Raw genomic sequence first — 22063 nt, forward strand, 5'->3', positions numbered from 1 at the left:
GTCACGTTAAGCAGCACAGAAGCAACGAAGAAATTGGCGGCTTTCAAAAAACTCGAAGTTAAGGGACGCCGTTGCCTGATTATCGATCCCGAAGACCAACAGGTGAAGCAGCGACCTCACTGGATGTTGCACGGTGTGGCAGACGACGACATCCGGACGGCTTTTGCTGCGTTTGGCAATGTGACCGAGGTGACCCGGGAAAGGTGGAGAGTTCAAGGCGTCAAGGAGAAGGGGTCCACCACGAGGACTGTGCTCCTGAAATTGAAACCCGGCATTAAGGTCGACGACGTACCTCACCAGCTGCAAGTTGCCGGAGAGCTAGCCCTTGTCGTGGTGCCTGGGCGAGCGATGCAGTGCCTGCGCTGCCGCGGTACCGGTCACGTTCGACGTGAATGTAAGGTACCGCGTTGTCCAAAGTGTAGACGCTACGGACATGACGAGGCTGTCTGTGTGCTTTCGTACGCTTCGGCCGCTGGACATGGAACTGCGGAACGGTCGACGGAGCTCAGCATGGACGTGGTCGAGGCGGAGGAGGCGGCGAAGGGTGCCGGAGAGGTGCGAACGCAGACACGGGAGACGGATTCGTCGGTGGACTCGGCAGAAAGCGGCAATGCTGCGAGGGATGTGGGGAGAGCGGACTCTGCACCTGAGCTCCCTAGCAATGAGGAAGGCACGTCACTTGAGCCGGCAAACGGTATGGAACAGGATAATGGGGAGGAGCACTCGGACACCAACGGTGTTCTTAAGCCAGGCGTCCCAGCCCCAGCCAAGCGATCCCACACACAGTCCGAACCCGAAGGTAACCAGGCGTCAGCCCCCAGCGTCGACGAGCCACCAGCAAAAACGGGCAATCCCGGCGGTCTACGCTACATCCGCGGCCAAACATATCATCAGAGAGACGGGCAGCGGATAAAGTGCCCCCGCTGCCGGATCAGCCGCTCGCACCGGACGGGGATGGATCCAACGATGGCGTCTAGCAACGCGCTAGACGGGAAAGGTAAGCACCATGCTTTCGGTCTCTTCACCCTTGATGAAAATGGCGCCCGAAACCACCTTAAGAGTAGCCACGGTAAATGTCAGGGGATTGGCAGGCAAAAAGAAGCAGAGCCAGGTGCACCGGCTCTTAATTGACCACGATATTGACGTGCTTGCCGTGCAAGAAACTAAGGTTGACGGGGAGGAAGAGACCGGGAGCATGGTGCGACGTTTCACGGCTAGATTTTACGCCATTGTTAGCCACGCAGTTGGGACATCGGCCGGGTGTGTATTGTTTGTCAAAAAGCGGCCTGGTCTGGTTGTAAAGGGCTACTCCTCGTGCTCTTCTGGACGATGTGTAGTGGCTGATTGTGTATACAGCGGTGTTGAGTGGCGCATTATTTGTGTGTACGCTCCTAACTGTTTGAAGGAAAGAAGTGTTTTTCGAGAATGTTATGCAGCAGTTAAGTACGGAAAGGCAGGTAGTATTGCTGGGCGATTTTAACTGTGTACTGAATGCTCGAGACAAAACCAGCACACGCGGATTCAGAGACAAGAGCACTGAAATGTTATGCCAGTTAACAAGCGAATGGAATATGGAGGATGTGGCTGATTGCTTGGAAGGACCGCGTGCCGTTCAGTACACGCACTTCCAAGGTTCTAGCCACGCGCGTCTGGACAGAATTTACGCGTCGCGGGATTTGATTCATTCATGCAATGAATACCGAGTTGTGCCTATGGCATTCACGGATCACTGTTTGGTGCAATGCTTATTCGGCACCAAAAAACGAAGCAATGCATTTAGCTGGGAGTTATGGAAATTGAACAATAAATTGCTTAAGGATGATGCCTTTAGACGCGTGGTATTGAATGAATTGATTAAAGTGAGGCCAGGCACTTTGCTCGAAATCTGGAAACAGTGGGAGTTGTGCAAGGAACAGATTAAAATTAAAGCCATTGACAGATCCAGTTGCCTGGTGTACGAGAAGAAAATTACAGAAACCCAGCTTAAGGCTTTGCTCGCAAAACTACACGAACAGGAATGTAAGGCAGCCGGCAGATGGATAGAGAATATTCGAAAAATAAAAGAACAGATTAACTTGATAGAAGAAGGCAGATACCAAGGAGCGTTAGTGCGTGCAAGAGCGGAAAATTGGGCCATGGGCGAGACGCCATCGAAAAGGGCACTGGGAATTGAAAAGGCTCATGCCGAGAAAAACCGCATTGATAAGATCGAATGGGGCGGAGTGCTATCGTCGGAAGACGAACATATCAGGCATGGTTTCTTCCAATATTATCAGGAACTGCTCAGCAAAAATGTGGTCGACATGAAAGCTTTCAAACAAAAGTTTCTCGCAGCTATGCCGCGACTAGACGAGGATAAGAAGGAAAGATTGGAGATGCCAATCACAGAAATCGAGTTAGAAAAAGCGATCGATGGTTTAAATATGGGAAAGTTGCCTGGGCCAGACGGCCTAAGTGCGGCTTTTTATACAGAATTTAAGAACGAAGCAGTTCCAAAATTGACAGCGCTCTTCCATGAAGCCTATGCAATGAATAGATTGCCGCAATCTTTCGGACTATCTCATACTATTATTATTCCCAAGACCAACGACGAGGAAAAGCTGAAGCAAGTCACAGCATATAGGCCAATTGCTTTGACAAACGTAGATTACACAATATTGATGAAAGTGTTAGCTAGAAGATTGCAGTCAGTTATTACAAATATTTTTGGTCCTCACCAAACGTGTGGTATAAAGGGGAGGTCAATTATGACAAATATACACACGGCAAGATCGGTGCTCGAGTGTAGTGAACTAATGGATAAATGTGTAGCCATCCTCCAACTGGACCTCGAAAAGGCTTTCGACTGTGTAGCCCACGAAATACTGCTGTGTATTCTGGATCACGTGAACCTAGGTTCAGTAATCAGAGAGGGCGTGGTCATGGCGTACCGGGGATGCACTACTAGATTAATCATTAACAAGAGTCTGGGGGCCCCCATTCAGGTGCAACGCTCGGTACGCCAGGGCTGCCCCCTCAGCCCACTTTTGTTTGCCATCTACATAGAGACGCTATGTGTGAACATTATCCAAAACGAGGCAGCTAAAGGTTTTAAGTTGCAGGCAGCTGAAGTCAAGTTGCTCGCATACGCGGATGACCTAGCGGTCTGTGCTGTGGATCAGCATAGTATACGCGAGGCAGTGCTGTGTGTCGACAGTTTCAGGAAGGCAACCGGAAGCAAAGTGAACTGGTCAAAGTGTCAGGGATTTTGGCATGGCAATTGGCCATCGACCCCAGAGTTTTTTGCAAATGTGCCCTGGGTAACAACCCCCACAAAATACTTAGGAGTTCCATTAAACAGTTACAGGGACAGTGATGCATACTGGAAAGGACAACTGAACGAAATACAGGAAAAAGCAGATAAATGGAAGGGGGCACATTTATCAATTTTTGCAAGAGCGACGGTGTGCAATGTGTTCTTTTTAAGCAAACTCTGGTATGTCATGCAAGTGCTGCACTGTTCCCGGGTAAATGTACAGAAGATACATCGTATTCTAGCTGTGTTTGTTTGGTCATCGAGCTGGGAACGGTGCAAGCGGACGAACTTGTTTCGAAGTGTGAAAGACGGTGGTCTCTGGCTGGGACATCTATTTATCCGCCAGCTTGTCAACAGGTTTTTCTTCTTCCGAGATGTTTGTGACCCTTTCTTAAGAACTGTGTGCCAACTAAGACTGAACCGTGCTTTGCCTCATTTTGTTGTGGGTACCAAGAGTTTACCAGGGAGAATCTTCGGTTATTTTAGAGAAGTGGCTGACAGCGTGAAATTTCTTACAGCGCGTTTTTCGACAGAATTCTTAAGTGAAGTGAAGCGGAAAAAGCTATACGGTGACCTGTGTGATGTTGTTTTTCCAGTGCCAGTGCACAGAGCCATCTACAATGGAGGCAACGGTGGGGACGTTCTGAAAAGAGTTAAAAGAATGCAAGTGCAGCCAGGAATAAAAACTTTCTTCTTCAAATTACATACAGAAACACTACCAGTTAAAAAGTTCTTAGAGAGGAAAGGTTTATTTTTACCATGGGGTACGCATTGCCTAATATGCAAAGTGCCCGAAACAATTGATCATGTATTTCTTCACTGTTGGGAGGGGGTGTATCTTTGGGATGTTTTACAAAGAACCATTAAAAAAGAGTTTCCGCTTCATCCGTACGGCATCAGACTTTTGGCTATTCAGAATGAGGATGGTTTCCCGTTGGACCAAGTAATGCTATGGGGCCTCCGTAGTATATGGCGCTCCAGGATGGCGGGTTATTACTGCGACCCAGACGCGCGACCGGCCCGCATGTACTTTAAGGAGAATGTGCACAGATTTGTGCAAGTGGTGAGATCACAATCATGTAACCCCGCTGAGCTACCCAGGATGGAAAATTTGAGCCTGCTCAAAGAAATTTAAGCATGACAAGGCCTGTCAAGCAGCTCTGGCAGGTTGCTGGTGTCAAGATTGAATGAAGTTTTTGTTTTTTGTGTGTGCAGTGTTTGTCAAGTATGGCAATAAAGAAAAAAAAAAGCGCCGCTGGTGTAGTGGTATCATGCAAGATTCCCGTTCTGGCGACCCGGGTTCGATTCCCGGGCGGAGCACGGATAACTGCCTTTCTGCCCTCTTTTTAGTTTATAGCCTGATGTGAGTGGACACAGACGCTCTTCATTTTCCTCGGCTTCAAGCTTCACAGCACGATATCGCACTATTTGAAAAGAGCGGGAGCAGGAAAAAAATCTGCGTCCTGGCGAAACCATCGCGCTGCTGGTGTAGTGGTATCATGCAAGATTCCCATTCTTGCGACCCGGGTTCGATTCCCGGGCGGCGCACGGATAACTGCCCTTCTGCCCTCTTTTTAGTTTATAGCCTGATGTCAGTGGACACAGACGCTCTTCATTTTCCTCGGCTGCAAGCTTCACAGCACGATATCGCACTATTTGAAAAGAGCGGGAGCAGGAAAAAAATCTGCGTCCTGGCGAAACCATCGCGCCGCTGGTGTAGTGGTATCATGCAAGATTCCCATTCTTGCGACCCGGGTTCGATTCCCGGGTGGCGCACGAATAACTGCCTTTCTGCCCTCTTTTTAGTTTATAGCCTGATGTCAGTGGACACAGACGCTCTTCATTTTCCTCGGCTGCAAGCTTCACAGCACGATATCGCACTATTTGAAACGAGCGGGAGCAGGAAAAAAATCTGCGTCCTGGCGAAACCATCGCGCCGCTGGTGTAGTGGTATCATGCAAGATTCCCATTCTTGCGACCCGGGTTCGATTCCCGGGCGGCGCACGGATAACTGCCTTTCTGCCCTCTTTTTAGTTCATAGCCTGATGTCAGTGGACACAGACGCTCTTCATTTTCCTCGGCTGCAAGCTTCACAGCACGATATCGCACTATTTGAAAAGAGCGTGAGCAGGAAAAAAAATCTGCGTCCTGGCGAAACCATCGCGCAGCTGGTGTAGTGCATTCCACTTCCGGCTTTCGAGCGAAGCGGACGCGGGATGGCTGGCTCGTCAGGAGCGGTATCAGCGGCCCAGGCCGGCCGCGGAAACAGGTTTTTTGACACTTCGGCTGACGAGTATCAGGTGATTCTGCCAAGTTTGCCAACCGGGCGCTTTGTGCCTAATACTGTTTTCATGCTTGGTGATGTGAAGGCTCGACCGTACCGAGTTGAAGACTTCAGGGACGCGTTGGTTCGTCTTTGATTGTTCCCAGAGGTGGTCGCCCTGGGGGCGTACCAAATGAGCCACGTTTGGGCAGTGACGTTTAAAGACGCCGAGGCCACACGTAAGCTGCTCGCTGTCAGTGATGTGAAAGTGAAGGACCATCACTGTGTAATCGTCGACCCCAACGACCAGGGCGTCCGGTTAAAGATTCACTGGCTGTTGCATGTCGTACCTGACGAAGACGTGCGAGTCGCACTGTTGCCGTATGGGACGGTGTCTGACAACGCAAGGGAAAGGTGGCGCGCACAAGGCGTTACCGACAAAGGGTCAACTACGCGCACCGTGTCCCTAAAGCTGAAGACAGGGGTGAAAATTGATGACATCCCCCACCAGCTGCGAGTTGCTTGTGAGCCAGCGCTCGTCGTCGTTCCGGGCAGGGCTCCCCTGTGCCTTCGCTGCAAGGCGACGAGTCACATCCGGAAGGAGTGCCAGGTTCCGCGCTGCGCTCGTTGTCGTCGTTTCGGCCACGACGAACCGCAGTGTGTAAAGACGCATGCTAACGTCGCAGGGCCCGTGAGGAACGACGACATGTCGGAGCACCTCATGGACGAGGCGGATGTGGAAGAAGCAGCTAAGGAGACGAGCACAACGGTCACTCCCCCCTCCCCAAACGCGGACGAGGTCAAGGAGCAGGGTGTCAAGAATTTGTAAGCGTGTTCCGTCGGCGTCGCGGCCGCTAAGGTGTCCAGCAGCAGCAACTCAACTGGGGACACGGAGGTCAGTCACAACACAGTATTCATTCACGAGACAGACAGCATGGTCGAATCTGAGGCAGCGAACTCGGCTGCGGTAGCGAAGCGGACACGCGACGACAATGAGGATCGAACACCAGGTCACGAGAACGCAGGCGTCGAAGGACCGCCGACAAGGACTTCCGCGCCGGCACGGCGGGCGTCCTTTCGGCCTAGGCCGAACTTGTTATCAGAGAAAAGAGGGTGGCAACACCGCTCCCACCTCAGACTTGACACCTGCCACCATGGCGGGGTGCTCGGCCACAGACATCACTAAAGGTATGACCATGATCCCGGGTATTCGTTCATCAGCAATGATTCGTCTAGACAAAGCCATTAGATTTGCGACTATTAATGTTCGAGGGCTCGCAGCAAGGCTCAAGCAAAATCAACTGTTTCGTTTGGTTAGCGAGCTGGAGCTAGACGTCATCGCGATTCAGGAAACTAAAGTTGATGGTGAAGAAGAAACCGGGAGAATGGTTAGCCTTTTTACTTCAAGATACAATGCCGTTGCAAGTCATGCAGTTGGAGCAGCGGCTGGTTGTGTGCTGTTTGTGTGTCAGTGCCTTGGTGTCACAATTCAAGCTGTCACGACTTGTGCGTATGGCCGCTTCGTTGTTTGCGATCTCGTGCTGTATTCATACGAATGGCGCATCATTTGTGTTTATGCACCGAACAACGTTGGTGAAAGGCGCGATTTCTTTGAAGGTATTCGTCAATATTGCAACTCTGAAAGGCTAACTGTGATAATGGGAGACTTCAATTGTGTACTCTCCGCATCAGATAAAACGAGTAGAAGGCCGCATACTGATGCCAGCACCTGTGTTCTCGCAGAATTGGTAAATGAATTTAACCTTGTTGATGTGGCTGGATGTCTGGAGGGTGGACGAGTTGCTCAGTTCACTCATTTCCAGGCTTCTTGCCACGCTCGACTCGATAGGATGTACATATCTCTTGATCTGGTGCCTGTATGCCACGAATACCATGTGAAGCCAGTATCGTTCAGCGATCACTGCTTGGTCACCGTCACTATCGCTGGGAACAAAACTAAAAGTCAAGGATTTGACTGGCAAATGTGGAAGTTAAACTCAAAATTATTATCTGATGACAGTTTCCAAGCCGACGTTGAAAGGCATATAGCAAATATGAATGACAAAGGCGTAACAAAGTTAGGGGCTAAATGGGAGGTTATTAAACAGAATGTCAAAATGACAGCATTGGAAAGATCGAGCGCTATAGCCAGAGAAGAAAGGGCCGAAGAAAGGTCCCTTCACGTGAATCTACAGCGTCTAATCGATGTGGAAAGCAATAACCCCGGTTTGTTCATAGACGACATACGAGCCTTTAAGGGCAAGCTTGAACTACTCTACGCTGACCAATATCGCGGTGCCCTTGTCAGAGCTAGAGCCGAACGGCTGATAAGGGGGGAAGGTCCGACAAAAAGGGCGTTAGGCACAAAAAAGTGGCACGCTCGAAGGAATCAGATAGATGAAATTGAATACCAAGGGACCATTACCAACGAAAAGAAGGAAATCCAGCAGGCTTTCTTCGAGCATTATCGTCAGCAGTTCGTACGGTGTGCAGTTGATATCGAGAGGTTCAAGAGAGTTTATTTACCTTTAATGCCACAACTCGACGAAAAGACGACACGTGTGCTAGAGACCCCCATCACGGAGGACGAAGTGAAATGCGCTATAGGGAATCTGAACCCCGGCAGATCGCCTGTGCCTGATGGACTTAGCGCCGCATTTTATAAAGCTTTCCAGGATTTTCTCTCGCTAGTACTGGAAAAAGTGTATAATGAAGCATATGAGCTTAATGTGCTGCCGCCGTCCCTTGCATCTTCTCATACAGTGCTAATTCCCAAAACGGAGGCCCGATGTCAATTACGCAGTGTTACCTCTTACCGGCCGGTTAGTTTAACCAATGTCGACTATAAAATTTTAATGAAAATACTAGCTAAAAGACTGCAAACAGTTATTAAAGATATTGTTGGAGACCACCAAACATGCGGTATTAAAGACAGGTCCATTTTTACGAACATTCACATCGTGAGGGCCATTCTTGAATGTTGCGATGCTGATGGACTTGGAGTAGCAATGCTCCAAATAGATCTCGAAAAGGCTTTTGATAGAGTGCCCCACGACTTGCTTTTGTGTATATTAGACTATGTCAAGGTCGGATGCGTCATCAGAGAAGGAGTGGCTATGGCTTACAGTGCTTGTGCAACTAGGCTAATTGTGAACAAATCTGTTGGTGACAGTATTGCTGTTCAACGCTCAGTTCGTCAAGGTTGGCCCCTTTCACCTCTTCTCTTTTGTATCTATCTTGAACATTTATGTTTAAGCATTATCAAGCATGAGAAAATGCGGGGCTTCAAGCTGCATCAAGCAGAAGTGAAGCTTTTGGCTTATGCCGATGATGTCGCGATGTTTTGTGTAGACTACAAAAGCATCGTAGAAGTTGTGAAAACTGTAAAAGATTTTTGCGCTGTAAGCGGCAGTGCTGTTAACTGGGGCAAGTGCCTGGGCTTCTGGCACAGTGACTGGCCAGCGACCCCAGGCATATACGCTAACATGAAATTTGTCACCATCCCTGTCAGCTACCTTGGTGCCCCTCTTGAATCGTATCGGGACAGTGACCCATACTGGAAAAACCAAGTCGGTAAATTGCAAGATACAGTGGACAAATGGAATGGATGGCAGTGGTCGGTATTTGCTAAGGCCACGATTTGTAATTTGCTTTTAGTGACAAAAGTTTGGTATGTGCTTCAAGTGTACTATTGTTCAAGAGCAAATGTCCAAAAGATGCATCGTATCTTTGCCGTTTTTGTGTGGGGGTCTTCGTGGGAACGGACAAGTCGGACAAATCTCTTCCGCCGGGTGAAGGACGGCGGGCTTGGTTTGGCATATCTGTTTCTGCGCCAGTTAGTCAATCGTTTCATGTTCTTGAGGAATGTGAAAAATCCATTTCTTCGTACGGTTTGTCAGTTACGCCTGGGTCAAGCTCTCCCGGGAATTGTCGTTTCTTCTGACCGCATGTCAGAAGGTGTCCACGGGTATCTAAGGGAAGTGGTGTTGGCGTACAGGTTCTTGATGGGGCGGTTTACTTTAGACTATTTGTGGAGTGTAAACCGGAAAAAAACTGTATAAAGACTTGTGCGATGTGGTGCTTCCATCCAGAACCGTTGTACAGAGCTGTGTACTCGTCCACAGTGGGCAAAAATGTTCTTAAAAGAGTGAAGAGGATGATGGTGCCGGCAGGGGTGAAAACGTTCTTTTTTAAGTTGCACACTGGAACATTAGAGGTAAAGAAATGGAAGGATCAGAAAGGGCTTTTTGTACCCTGGGGTGTCCACTGCATAATATGCAGGAAAGAGGAGACGATTGAAGACGTGTTTCTCGAATGCTGGAATGCCGTATTTTTATGGGACGTGCTCCAGAGGACGCTTAAAAAAGAACTACCCATAAGCCCACATGGTATCCGATTCTTGCCAGTAGAAGCGAACAATGATACACCGTTGGATCTTTTGATGCTACTGGCTCTCCACAGCATATGGAAAAGCAGAATGGCTGTAGAGCACGGTGACGTCGATGCACGTTCAGCGAGACAGCTCTTTAGAGAGAGCATACGGGCATATGTGGACGAACAGAAAGCACTAAAACTAGAGCCAGAATGGTTAGTTAGTTTTGAAGGGTTGTCACATATGAGGGATTTTTAATCCGACAACTTCAGCTAAGGAAGGCTGAAGCTTTTAGTCAATGCTTGAGCTTTTATTTTATCATGTTATTGATGTCATATGTGTCTTTTTTCTGTACGTCCACGGTCAGGAAATAAAGAAAAAAAGCGCCGCTGGTGTAGTGGTATCATGCAAGATTCCCATTCTTGCAACCCGGGTTCGATTCCCGGGCGGCGCACGGATTACTGCCTTCCTGCCCTCTTTCTAGTTTATAGCCTGATGTCAGTGGAGACAGACGCTCTTCATTTTCCTCAGCTGCAAGCTTCACAGCACGATATCGCACGATTTGAAAAGAGCGTGAGCAGGAAAAAAATCTGCGTCGTGGCTAAATCATCGCGCCACTGGTGTAGTGGTATCATGCAAGATTCCCATTCCTGCGACCCGGGTTCGATTCCCGGGCGCCGCACGGATAACTGCCTTTCTGCCCTCTTTCTAGTTTATAGCCTGATGTCAGTGGACACAGACGCTCTTCATTTTGCTGGGGTGCAAGCTTCACAGCACGATATCGCCCTATTTGAAAAGAGCGTGAGCAGGAAAAAAGTCTGCGTCCGGGCGAAATCATCGCGCCGCTGGTGTAGCGGTATCATGCAAGATTCCCATTCTTGCGACCCGGGTTCGATTCCCGGGCGCGTATTTGGGTTTGCTCGGTACGGTGGCTCCGCAAGGGAGAAATCGATAGAAGAGACGAAGAAAGCGGGGTGTTATGACTAGCATCTACCGCCCCCAGGAGCCGAGCAGCCTAGCGATTAGCGGCACATGCTTTTTCAATGGGCGTCATGTTGGACGCGGCACTAGCTTGAGAAAGCCTATACTACTACTACTACTACTACTACAATTGCTATTATTATTATTATTACTAGTAGTAGTAGTAGTAGTAGTAGTATAGAGGAAGACTCGTTTCACTAAGTTGGCACTGAATTGTCTGTAGCTAACGGCCAAATTAATTGGCTAAATATCTTCACAGTTTTAAATATTAATGATAATAATAATAATTGGTTCACAGGAAGGGAAAAGCGCAGTATCTGTCACACTTGTGTCTGTGGACACCTTCATCCGTTGGTGTCCACAGACACAAGGGAGGAAGAGAGAAAGAGGAGCCGTAGCCGGGTGCTACGGAGTTGTTTCAGGTGTCCACAGACACAAGTGTGACAGATACTGCGCCTTTCCCTTCCTGTGAACCAATTATTATTATTATTATTTATTAAAACTGTGAAGATAATATTTAGCCAGTTAATTCGGTCGTTAAATAGACAATTCAGTGCCAACTTCGTGAAACGAGTCTTCCTCTATACTACTACTACTACTAATGATAATAATAAATATTAGCAGAGAAATATTACTGTGTAATGTTATTATTATTATTTAGTAGTAGTAGTAGTAGTAGTAGTAGTAGTAGTAGTAGTAGTAGTAGTAGTAGTAGTAGTAGTAGTAGTAGTAGTAGTAGTAGTAGTAGTAGTAGTAGTAGTAGTAGTAGTAGTATTATAGGCTCTCTCAAGCTATTGCCGCGTCCAACGTGACGCCCATTGAAAAAGCATGCGCCGCTAATTGCTAGGCTGCTCGGCTCCTGGGGGCGGTAGATGCTAGTCGGAACAGCCCGTTTTCTTCGTCTTTTTTGTTGCTCTGTCCCTTGCGGAGCCACCGTACCGAGCAAACCCAAATACGCTTCCCGGGCGGCGCACGGATAACTGCCTTTCTGCCCTCTTTTTAGTTTATAGCCTGATGTCAGTGGACACAGACGCTCTTCATTTTCCTCGGCTGCAAGCTTCACAGCACGATATCGCACTATTTGAAAAGAGCGTGAGCAGGAAAAAAATCTGCGTCGTGGCGAAATCATCGCGCCACTGGTGTAGTGGTATCATGCAAGATTCCCATTCTTGCGACCCGGGTTCGATTCCCGGGCGGCGCACGGATAACTGCCTTTCTGCCCTCCTTTTAGTTTATAGCCTAATGTCAGTGGACACAGACGCTCTTCATTTTGCTCGGGTGCAAGCTTCACAGCACGATATCGCACTATTTGAGAAGAGCGTGAGCAGGAAAAAAATCTGCGTCCTGGCGAAACCATCGCGTCGCTGGTGTAGTCATTCTACCTCCGGACACCGTAGTGAACGGTCGCAGAATCATGTGCTCCAGCGGAGCGGCGATAGGGGCCCTTTCCAGCCGCGGAAATAGGCTCGACGACATTGAGGATAGCGAGTATCAGATTATTCTGCCAACTTTGCCCACCGGACGCGTTTTTTTTAACACGCTTTTTTTGCACGGCGATGTGCGAGTCAGGCCATACAGGGTCGAGGATTTCCCGACGCCCTGGTCAAGGCTGGTGCGCTCCCCGACGTTGTGGCGTTGGGGGCGTATCAGATCAACCATGTTTGGGCGGTCACGTTAAGCAGCACAGAAGCAACGAAGAAATTGGCGGCTTTCAAGTAACTCGAAGTTAAGGGACGCCGTTGCCTGATTATCGATCCCGAAGACCAACAGGTGAAGCTGCGACTTCACTGGATGTTGCACGGTGTGGCAGACGACGACATCCGGACGGCTTTTGCTGCGTTTGGGAATGTGACCGAGGTGACCCGGGAAAGGTGGAGAGTTCAAGGCGTCAAGGAGAAGGGGTCCACCACGAGGACTGTGCTCCTGAAATTGAAACCCGGCATTAAGGTCGACGACGTACCTCACCAGCTGCGAGTTACCGGAGAGCTAGCCCTTGTCGTGGTGCCTGGGCGAGCGATGCAGTGCCTGCGCTGCCGCGGTACCGGTCACGTTCGACGTGAATGTAAGGTACCGCGTTGTCCAAAGTGTAGACGCTACGGACATGACGAGGCTGCCTGTGTGCTTTCGTACGCTTCGGCCGCGGGACATGGAACTGCGGAACGGTCGACGGAGCTCACCATGGACGTGGTCGAGGCGGAGGAGGCGGCGAAGGGTGCCGGAGAAATGCGAACGCAGACACGGGAGACGGATTCGTCGGTGGACTCGGCAGAAAGCGGCAATGCTGCGAGGGATGTGGGGAGAGTGGACTCTGCACCTGAGCTCCCTAGCAATGAGGAAGGCACGTCACTTGAGCCGGCAAACGGTATGGAACAGGATAATGGGGAGGAGCACTCGGACACCAGCGGTGTTCGTAAGCCAGGCGTCCCAGCCCCAGCCAAGCGATCCCGCACACAGTCCGAACCCGAAGGCAACCAGGCGTCAGCCCCCAGCGTCGACGAACCACCAGCAAAAACGGGGCAATCCCGGCGGTCTACGCTACGTCTGCGGCCAAACATATCATCAGAGAGACGGGCAGCGGATAATGTGTCCCCGCTGCCGGGTCAGCCGCTCGCACCGGACGGGGATGGATCCAACGACGGCGTCTAGCAACGCGCTAGACGGGAAAGGTAAGCACCATGCTTTCGGTCTCTTCACCCTTGATGAAAATTGCGCCCGAAACCACCTTAAGAGTAGCCACGTTAAATGTCAGGGGATTGGCAGGCAAAAAGAAGCAGAGCCAGGTGCACCGGCTCTTAATTGTCCACGATATTGACGTGCTTGCCGTGCAAGAAACTAAGGTTTATGTGGAGGAAGAGACCGGGAGCATGGTGCGACGTTTCACGGCTAGATTTTATGCCATTGTTAGCCACGCAGTTGGAACATCGGCCGGGTGTGTATTGTTTGTCAAAAAGCGGCCTGGTCTGGTTGTAAAGGGCTACTCCTCATGCTCTTCTGGACGATGTGTAGTGGCTGATTGTGTATACAGCGGTGTTGAGTGGCGCATTATTTGTGTGTACGCTCCTAACTGTTTGGAGGAAGGAACAGTGTTTTTTCGAGAATGTTATGCAGCAGTTAAGTACGGAAAGGCAGGTAGTATTGCTGGGCGATTTTAACTGTATACCGAATGCTCGATACAAAACCAGCACACGCGGATTTGATTCATTCATGCAATGAATATCGAGTTGTGCCTATGACATTCACGGATCACTGTTTGGTGCAATGCTTATTCGGCACCAAAAAACGAAGCAATGCATTTAGCTGGGAGTTATGGAAATTGAACAATAAATTGCTTAAGGATGATGCCTTTAGACGCGTGGTATTGAATGAATTGATTAAAGTGAGGCCAGGGACTTTGCTCGAAATCTAGAAACAGTGGGAGTTGTGCAAGGAACAGATTAAAATTAAAGCCATTGACAGATCCAGTTGCCTGCTGTACGAGAAGAAAATTACAGAAACCCAGCTTAAGGCTTTGCTCGCAAAACTACACGAACAGGAATGTAAGGCACCCGGCAGATGGATAGAGGATATTCGAAAAATAAAAGAACAGATTAACTTGATAGAAGAAGACAGATACCAAGGAGCGTTAGTGCGTGCAAGAGAGGAAAATTGGGCCATGGGCGAGACGCCATCGAAAAAGGCACTGGGAATTGAAAAGGCTCATGCCGAGAAAAACCGCATTGATAAGATCGAATGGGGCGGAGTGCTATCGTCGGAAGACGATCATATCAGGCATGGTTTCTTCCAATATTATCAGGAACTGTTCAGCAAAAATGTGGTCGACATGAAAGCTTTCAAACAAAAGTTTCTCGCAGCTCTGCCGCGACTAGACGAGGATAAGAAGGAAAGATTGGAGATGCCAATCACAGAAATCGAGTTAGAAAAAGCGATCGATGGTTTAAATATGGGAAAGTCGCCTGGGCCAGACGGCCTAAGTGCGGCTTTTTATAAAGAATTTAAGAACGAAGTAGTTCCAAAATTGACAGCGCTCTTCCATGAAGCCTATGCAGTGAATAGATTGCTCAATCTTTCGGACTATCTCATACTATTATTATTCCCAAGACAAATGACGAGGAAAAGCTGAAGCAAGTCACAGCATATAGGCCAATTGCTTTGACAAACGTAGATTACACAATATTGATGAAAGTGTTAGCTAGAAGATTGCAGTCAGTTATTACAAATATTGTTGGTCCTCACCAAACGTGTGGTATAAAAGGGAGGTCAATTATGACAAATATACACACGGCAAGATCGGTGCTCGAGTGTAGTGAACTAATGGATAAATGTGTAGCCATCCTCCAACTGGACCTCGAAAAGGCTTTCGACTTTGTAGCCCACGAAATATTGCTGTGTATTCTGGATCACGTGAACCTAGGTTCAGTAATCAGAGAGGGCGTGGCCATGGCGTACCGGGGATGCACTACTAGATTAATCATTAACAAGAGTCTGGGGCCCCCATTCAGGTGCAACGCTCGGTACGCCAGCAGCCCACTTTTGTTTGCCATCTACATAGAGACACTATGTGTGATCATTATCCAAAACGAGGCAGTTAAAGGTTTTAAGTTGCAGGCAGCTGAAGTCAAGTTGCTCGCATACGCGGATGACCTAGCGGTCTGTGCTGTGGATCAGCATAGTATACGCGAGGCAGTGCTGTGTGTCGACAGTTTCAGGAAGGCAACCGGAAGCAAAGTGAACTGGTCAAAATGTCAGGGATTTTGGCATGGCAATTTTCCATCGACCCCAGAGCTTTTTGCAAATGTGCCCTGGGTAACAACCCCCACAAAATACTTAGGAGTTCCATTAAACAGCTACAGGAACAGTGATGCATACTGGAAAGGACAACTGAACGAAATACAGGAAAAAGCAGATAAATGGAAGGGGGCACATTTATCAATTTTTGCAAGAGCGACGGTGTGCAATGTGTTCTTTTTAAGCAAACTCTGGTATGTCATGCAAGTGTTGCACTGTTCCCGTGTAAATGTACAGAAGATACATCGTATTCTAGCTGTGTTTGTTTGGTCATCGAGCTGGGAACGGTGCAAGCGGACGAACTTGTTTCGAAGTGTGAAAGACGGTGGTCTCGGGCTGGGACATCTATTTCTCCGCCAGCTTGTCAACAGGTTTTTCTTCTTCCGAGTTTTAGTGACCCTTTCTTAAGAACTGTGTGCCAACTAAGTTTGAACCGTGCGTTGCCTGATTTTGTTGTGGGTACCAAGTTTACCAGGGAGAATCTTCGGTTATTTTAGAGAAGTGGCTGACAGCGTGAAATTTCTTACAGCGCGTTTTTCGACAAAATGCTTAAGTGAAGTGAAGCGGAAAAAGCTATACGGTGATCTGTGTGATGTTGTTTTACCAGTGCCAGTGTACAGAGCCATGTATAATGGAGGCAACGGTGGGGACGTTTTGAAAAGAGTTAAAAGAATGCAAGTGCAACCAGGAATAAACACTTTATTGCGAGTGCAACCGGGAAAAACACTTTATTCGTCAAATTACATGCAGAAACACTACCAGTTAAAAAGTTCTTAGAGGGTAAAGGTTTATTTTTACCGTGGGGTACGCATTGCCTAATATGTAAAGTGCCCGAAACAATTGATCATGTTTTTCTTCACTGTTGGTACGGGGTGTATCTTTGGGATGTTTTACAAAGAACCATTAAAAAAGAGTTTCCGCTTCATCCGTACGGCATCAGATTTTTGGCCATTCAAAATGAGGATGGTTTCCCGTTGGACCAAGTAATGCTCTGGGGCCTCCATAGTATATGGCGCTCCAGGATGGCGGGTTATTACTGCGACCCCGACGCGCGACCGGCCCGCATTTACTTGAAGGAGAATGTGCACAGATTCGTGCAAGTGGTGAGATCACAATCATGTAACCCCGATTGGCTACCCAGGATGGAAAATTTGAGCCAGCTCAAAGAATTTTAAACAAGACAAGGCCTGTCAAGCAGCTCTGGCAGGTTGCTGGTGTCAAGATTGAATGAAGTTTTTTTGTGTGTGTGTGCAGTGTTTGTCAAAGTATGGCAATAAAGAAAAAAAAGCGCCGCCGTTGTAGTGGTATCATGCAAGATTCCCATTCTTGCGACCCGGGTTCGATTCTCGGGCGGCGCACGGATAATTGCCTTTCTGCCCTCCTTTTAGTTTATAGCCTAATGTCAGTGGAAACAGACGCTCTTCATTTTGCTCGGCTGCAAGCTTCACAGCAAGATATCGCACTATTTGAGAAGAGCGTGAGCAGGAAAATATTCTGCGTCCTGGAGCCATCATCGCGCCGCTGGTGTAGTAGTATCATGCAAGATTCCCATTCTTGCGACCCGGGTTCGATTCTCGGGCGGCGCACGGATAATTGCCTTTCTGCCCTCCTTTTAGTTTATAGCCTAATGTCAGTGGACACAGACGCTCCATAGAGAAACATATACGTAAAGAGCGGACACTTCCATAGGGCCCTGCGGCCGAGCAGCGCTAGCGCCCCGAGCGGCTGGTCAGACCGCGAATTTCGTCCTCCGAGATTTTTGGCACGTGATTTGCTCTGTTTCGGTTCCGATTTCGATAGAATGCTTTCAATTCTGACTTACCTTCAGCAATAAAATATTCAACTACATCGTCTAGAGTTGCGCGCAAGTGCTTTAACGATGCCATGCATACGGACGTATTAAAGTTGTGGATCGCAACCTTTTTACTGGAAATACCGGCAAGGTTCACGGAGAACATAAGCGTGGCTGACTTAGTTCATGCAGGCTATAATAATGCGATCAGAGCTGTTATTGTAATTTTTTGCCGTTATTGAGCCGCTTTCTTGAGTGGCACACAAGGAGGCAATGGTTCCATACAAAAAAGTTTATTTTCTTGTTTACATATTGAATGGCACAGAAAGAATATTGAACCACACACTTTATAAAATACATCATAATACAAAGAGCAACATTATTGAAGGTATGGTGAAGCAGGCGGAAAAGTGTCACGATGAAGAAATTTCGCATACCGGCTGTGTGCCTTTCCTCTAAAACATCACCCGTGAAAATAACAGGAAAGGATTTGTGAACTGGTAGACACAAGTAAGGAGGGAAAAATGCTGGCACAGCCCGCGCGGAATTTCTATAAATCAGCCTAGATCAGTAGTCTGTTCAGAAATTTAAACACACCATACCGAATATATAATGGTAACTCAATGATATGATTATACTCAAGATCGCGGACAAAATTGCCCTCTGCCCGTATGGCAAAGGTATTACAGGGAATCCACTGTTAGCGACTAATAGCAGTAGGTGTCGTCAAAATGTAAGCCACGAACAGGCAGCAGCGCTTTTTAGACCCCAACGAGAATGCTTTAGCCATGACAAGAAATTCGGCATGTAAACATGGTGCTTACGAAGCGGCAAAAGCCCATTCATTTTGCAAACACAGCAAAGTAAACACTATTCACAAAACGATCCCAAATGCACAACACACACTTCTTGTACTGCCGAATAAAAGTTTGTGTTAAGATACATCTGAGCCATCGAAAAATTCTTTGTCTTAAAGCTGCCTTAGAAAATTACGCAGTCGAAGGAATGCACAAGTTCTTCAGAAAAACACGACCCAAAAACATACACTGACTGCACACTAAAAACGCGTCACATCTCCTATTCTATATTACACGTGCAAAATACGTTCACGTTGCGTCACAAACGACTTCTTAGCGTTCTTAGCTCAAAAACAGCAACATTATTTCTGCAGGCAAAAGGAAACTAGTTACCGGCCAAACAAGGCGACGCATTGAAAAGCACGGTGAGGTGGGCGTAACCGGCGGCACATGACCGGCTCAGCATCAACGTTTATATGGAAAGAGCAAAGAAAGCATACGCTTTGATGCAAGCCGGTGTACGTATGATAAGCTATCTACCTTTGATGCGGAGTGGAACCGAACATCGCTACGCCGCCTTGCGGGTGGTCAGACCCTTATTTGCTGGGCCGCGAAAAGGCTCGAGTGTCCGCTCTTTACGTAAGTATGTTTCTCTATGGACGCTCTTCATTTTGCTCGGCTGCAAGCTTCACAGCAAGATATCGCACTATTTGAGAAGAGCGTGAGCAGGAAAATATTCTGCGTCCTGGAGCCATCATCGCGCCGCTGGTGTAGTAGTATCATGCAAGATTCCCATTCTTGCGACCCGGGTTCGATTCCCGGGCGGCGCACGGATAATTGCCTTCCTGCCCTCCTTTTAGTTTATAGCCTAATGTCAGTGGACTCAGACGCTCTTCATTTTGCTCGGCTGCAAGCTTCACAGCACGATATCGCACTATTTGAGAAGAGCGTGAGCAGGAAAATATTCTGCGTTCTGGAGACATCATCACGCCGCTGGTGTAGACGTGATGCCAAAAATTGACGAGGAACAAAAAGAAAGACTGGAGCGGCCAATAAGCGAAAAAGAAGTGCAGCAGGCAATAGAAAATTTAAACCCAGGGAAATCACCCGGGCCTGATGGCCTGAGTGCGGCTTTTTATAAAGCGTTCAAGGAACAGCTATCTCCTTTGTTGTGTGCCTTATTTAATGAAGCGTATGAACTGAAGGCACTGCCTGCGTCTTTCGGATCGTCGCACACAGTACTTATTCCGAAAACTGACCAACCAGATAAGCTTAGGCAGTTGTCGTCTTACAGGCCCATTGCTCTGACAAACGTTGATTACAAGATTTATATGAAGGTGCTTGCTGGCAGACTACAAACGGTTATATGCGAACTAGTGGGCCCTCACCAAACGTGCGGTATCAAAGGGCGATCTATCTTTCAGAACATTCACAAAGCGAGAAGTGTGCTCGAATGCTGCGATGCAACTCATGCATGTGTTGCGTTACTGCAGTTGGACTTGGAGAAAGCTTTTGATTGTGTGGCGCATACTATTCTGTTCAGTATATTAGACTATGTTAATGTTGGCTCTGTTATTCGAGAGGGAGTGGCTTTGGCGTACCGTAACTGCACTACGAGATTAATTGTCAATAAATCACTGGGGGCCCCCATCAACGTACGACGTTCAGTGCGCCAAGGTTGCCCCCTCAGCCCTCTTTTGTTCGGCATTTATATTGAAAGTTTGTGTTTAAGCATCCTACAAAGCAATGACATTGATGGTTTTCGACTGCAGGAGTCAGAAGTCAAATTGCTGGCTTACGCAGATGACGTTGCGGTATTTTGTGTGAATATAGAGAGTATAAAGAGGACAGTGGATGTGGTAAAACATTTTAGCAAAGTCACAGGGAGTAAAGTTAACTGGGGTAAGTGCCTGGGATTTTGGCACGGAGAATGGCAGCTGACCCCCGACACTTTCGCTAATGTATCGTGGGTTACAACGCCTGCAAAGTACTTGGGTGTGCCCTTGAAATTTTACAAGGAAAGCGAGCCATACTGGCTAGAGCAGGTCAAAGAAACCCGTGAAAAAGCGGAGAAATGGAAAAGCGCTCAATTATCAATATTTGCAAGAGCCGCAGTTTGCAACCTGTTTTTAATTAGTAAGTTATGGTATGTTATGCAAGTGTTGCATTACTCCCGTGTAAATGTGCAAAAATTGCATCGAGTTTTTGCGGTGTTTGTTTGGGCCTCGAGTTGGGAGAGGTGCAGTCGGACAAATTTGTTCCGGCAGGTGAAGCATGGGGGCTTGGTCTGGGTCATTTGTTTGTGCGACAGATTGTCAACAGGTTTATGTTTTTTAGGGATGCCAGCGATCCATTCCTGCGCACAGTGTGTCAACAAAGACTTGGTCGAGCTTTGCCTGATTTCGTAGTTTATACTCAAAGTATGCCGGGTTCTCTTTTTGGATTCTTTAGGGAAATTGTTTTGAGCGCAAAATTCTTAAGCGCACGGTTTTCGAAAGAGTATTTAAGTAATGTTAACAGGAGAACATTATACAAGGATGTTTGTGAAGTCGTCTTCCCGGTGCCCTTGTACCGAGCTTTATACTATGGAGGCACAGGAAGTAATGTATTAAAACGCGTAAAGAAAATGCAAGTTGCTCCGGGAGCTAAAACGTTTTTCTTTATGCTACATACCGGTACTTTGAGTGTAAAATCATTTATGGAGGAAAAGGGTATGTTCCTACCGTGGGGGGCCCAATGTCTCATCTGCAAACAGCCAGAGACAATAGATCACGTGTTTTTGCATTGCTGGGAGGGGGTATATTTGTGGGATGTTCTGCAAAGGACAATAAAAAAACAGTTGCCACTTGATTCCCATGGCATTAGGTATTTGTCATTGGATAACCACGATGATATGCCGTTAGACCAGGTTATGTTAATGTGCCTCCACAGTATATGGCGCGCACGAATGGCTGGTTATCACTGCGATCCAGATGCACGGCCAGCCCGCATGTATTTCCGTGAAAGTGTGCAGCGATGGCTCGACGTGCTTAAATTGCAACCATGTGCTCCTGAGTGGCTGTCAAAGCTGGAACCTTTGACGGTGCTCAAGGAATTTTAACATGACAAAGCCTGCCCCTCAGTGGGTGTTAGGCAACGCTAACTACCTTAGTGTACATATATTATTCCTTTCTTCATGATGTTTTGAGTTCCAATGCGGTGTATTTGTGTCAAAGCCAGGCAATAAAAAAAAAAAATCGCGCCGCTGGTGTAGTGGTATCATGCAAGATTCCCATTCTTGCGACCCGGGTTCGATTCCCTGGCGGCGCACGGATAATTGCCTTGCTGCCCTCCTTTTAGTTTATAGCCTAATGTCAGTGGACACACACGCTCTTCATTTTGCTCAGCTGCAAGCTTCACAGCACGATATCGCACTATTTGAGAAGAGCGTGAGCAGGAAAATATTCTGCGTCCTGGAGACTTCATCGCGCCGCTGGTGTAGTGGTATCATGCAAGATTCCCATTCTTGCGACCCCGGTTCGATTCCCGGGCGGCGCACGGATAATTGCCTTTCTGCCCTCCTTTTAGTTTATAGCCTAATGTCAGTGGACTCAGACGCTCTTCATTTTGCTCGGCTGCAAGCTTCACAGCACGATATCGCACTATTTGAGAAGAGCGTGAGCAGGAAAGTATTCTGTGTCATGGAGCCATCATCGCGCCGCTGGTGACATTCTACTTCCGGCCACCGAGCGGGACGGTCGCAGAATCATGAGCTCCAGCGAAGCGGCGACAGCGGCGC

The 22063-nt window shown here is 48.0% G+C and overlaps 10 non-coding genes across 10 annotated transcripts; all 10 read left to right on the top strand.

The window, feature by feature from the left end:
- The first annotated feature begins 4544 nt into the window (after window positions 1–4544).
- TRNAG-CCC (transfer RNA glycine (anticodon CCC)) lies at window positions 4545–4615 on the top strand. The gene has a single exon. It is a non-coding gene; the product is annotated as a tRNA-Gly (tRNA).
- Window positions 4616–4772: 157 nt separating this feature from the next.
- On the top strand, window positions 4773–4843 carry TRNAG-CCC (transfer RNA glycine (anticodon CCC)). The gene has a single exon. It is a non-coding gene; the product is annotated as a tRNA-Gly (tRNA).
- A 157-nt stretch (window positions 4844–5000) lies between these two features.
- On the top strand, window positions 5001–5071 carry TRNAG-CCC (transfer RNA glycine (anticodon CCC)). The gene has a single exon. It is a non-coding gene; the product is annotated as a tRNA-Gly (tRNA).
- Window positions 5072–5228: 157 nt separating this feature from the next.
- On the top strand, window positions 5229–5299 carry TRNAG-CCC (transfer RNA glycine (anticodon CCC)). The gene has a single exon. It is a non-coding gene; the product is annotated as a tRNA-Gly (tRNA).
- A 5014-nt stretch (window positions 5300–10313) lies between these two features.
- On the top strand, window positions 10314–10384 carry TRNAG-CCC (transfer RNA glycine (anticodon CCC)). The gene has a single exon. It is a non-coding gene; the product is annotated as a tRNA-Gly (tRNA).
- Window positions 10385–12041: 1657 nt separating this feature from the next.
- TRNAG-CCC (transfer RNA glycine (anticodon CCC)) lies at window positions 12042–12112 on the top strand. Its single transcript has one exon. It is a non-coding gene; the product is annotated as a tRNA-Gly (tRNA).
- A 5099-nt stretch (window positions 12113–17211) lies between these two features.
- TRNAG-CCC (transfer RNA glycine (anticodon CCC)) lies at window positions 17212–17282 on the top strand. The gene has a single exon. It is a non-coding gene; the product is annotated as a tRNA-Gly (tRNA).
- A 1762-nt stretch (window positions 17283–19044) lies between these two features.
- Window positions 19045–19115, top strand: TRNAG-CCC (transfer RNA glycine (anticodon CCC)). Its single transcript has one exon. It is a non-coding gene; the product is annotated as a tRNA-Gly (tRNA).
- A 2408-nt stretch (window positions 19116–21523) lies between these two features.
- Window positions 21524–21594, top strand: TRNAG-CCC (transfer RNA glycine (anticodon CCC)). Its single transcript has one exon. It is a non-coding gene; the product is annotated as a tRNA-Gly (tRNA).
- Window positions 21595–21751: 157 nt separating this feature from the next.
- TRNAG-CCC (transfer RNA glycine (anticodon CCC)) lies at window positions 21752–21822 on the top strand. The gene has a single exon. It is a non-coding gene; the product is annotated as a tRNA-Gly (tRNA).
- Window positions 21823–22063: the final 241 nt, after the last annotated feature.

This window comes from Amblyomma maculatum, chromosome 6 (assembly GCF_055883805.1).
Source record: "Amblyomma maculatum isolate TAMU_Amacu chromosome 6, ASM5588380v1, whole genome shotgun sequence".
Lineage (NCBI taxonomy): Eukaryota > Metazoa > Arthropoda > Arachnida > Ixodida > Ixodidae > Amblyomma > Amblyomma maculatum.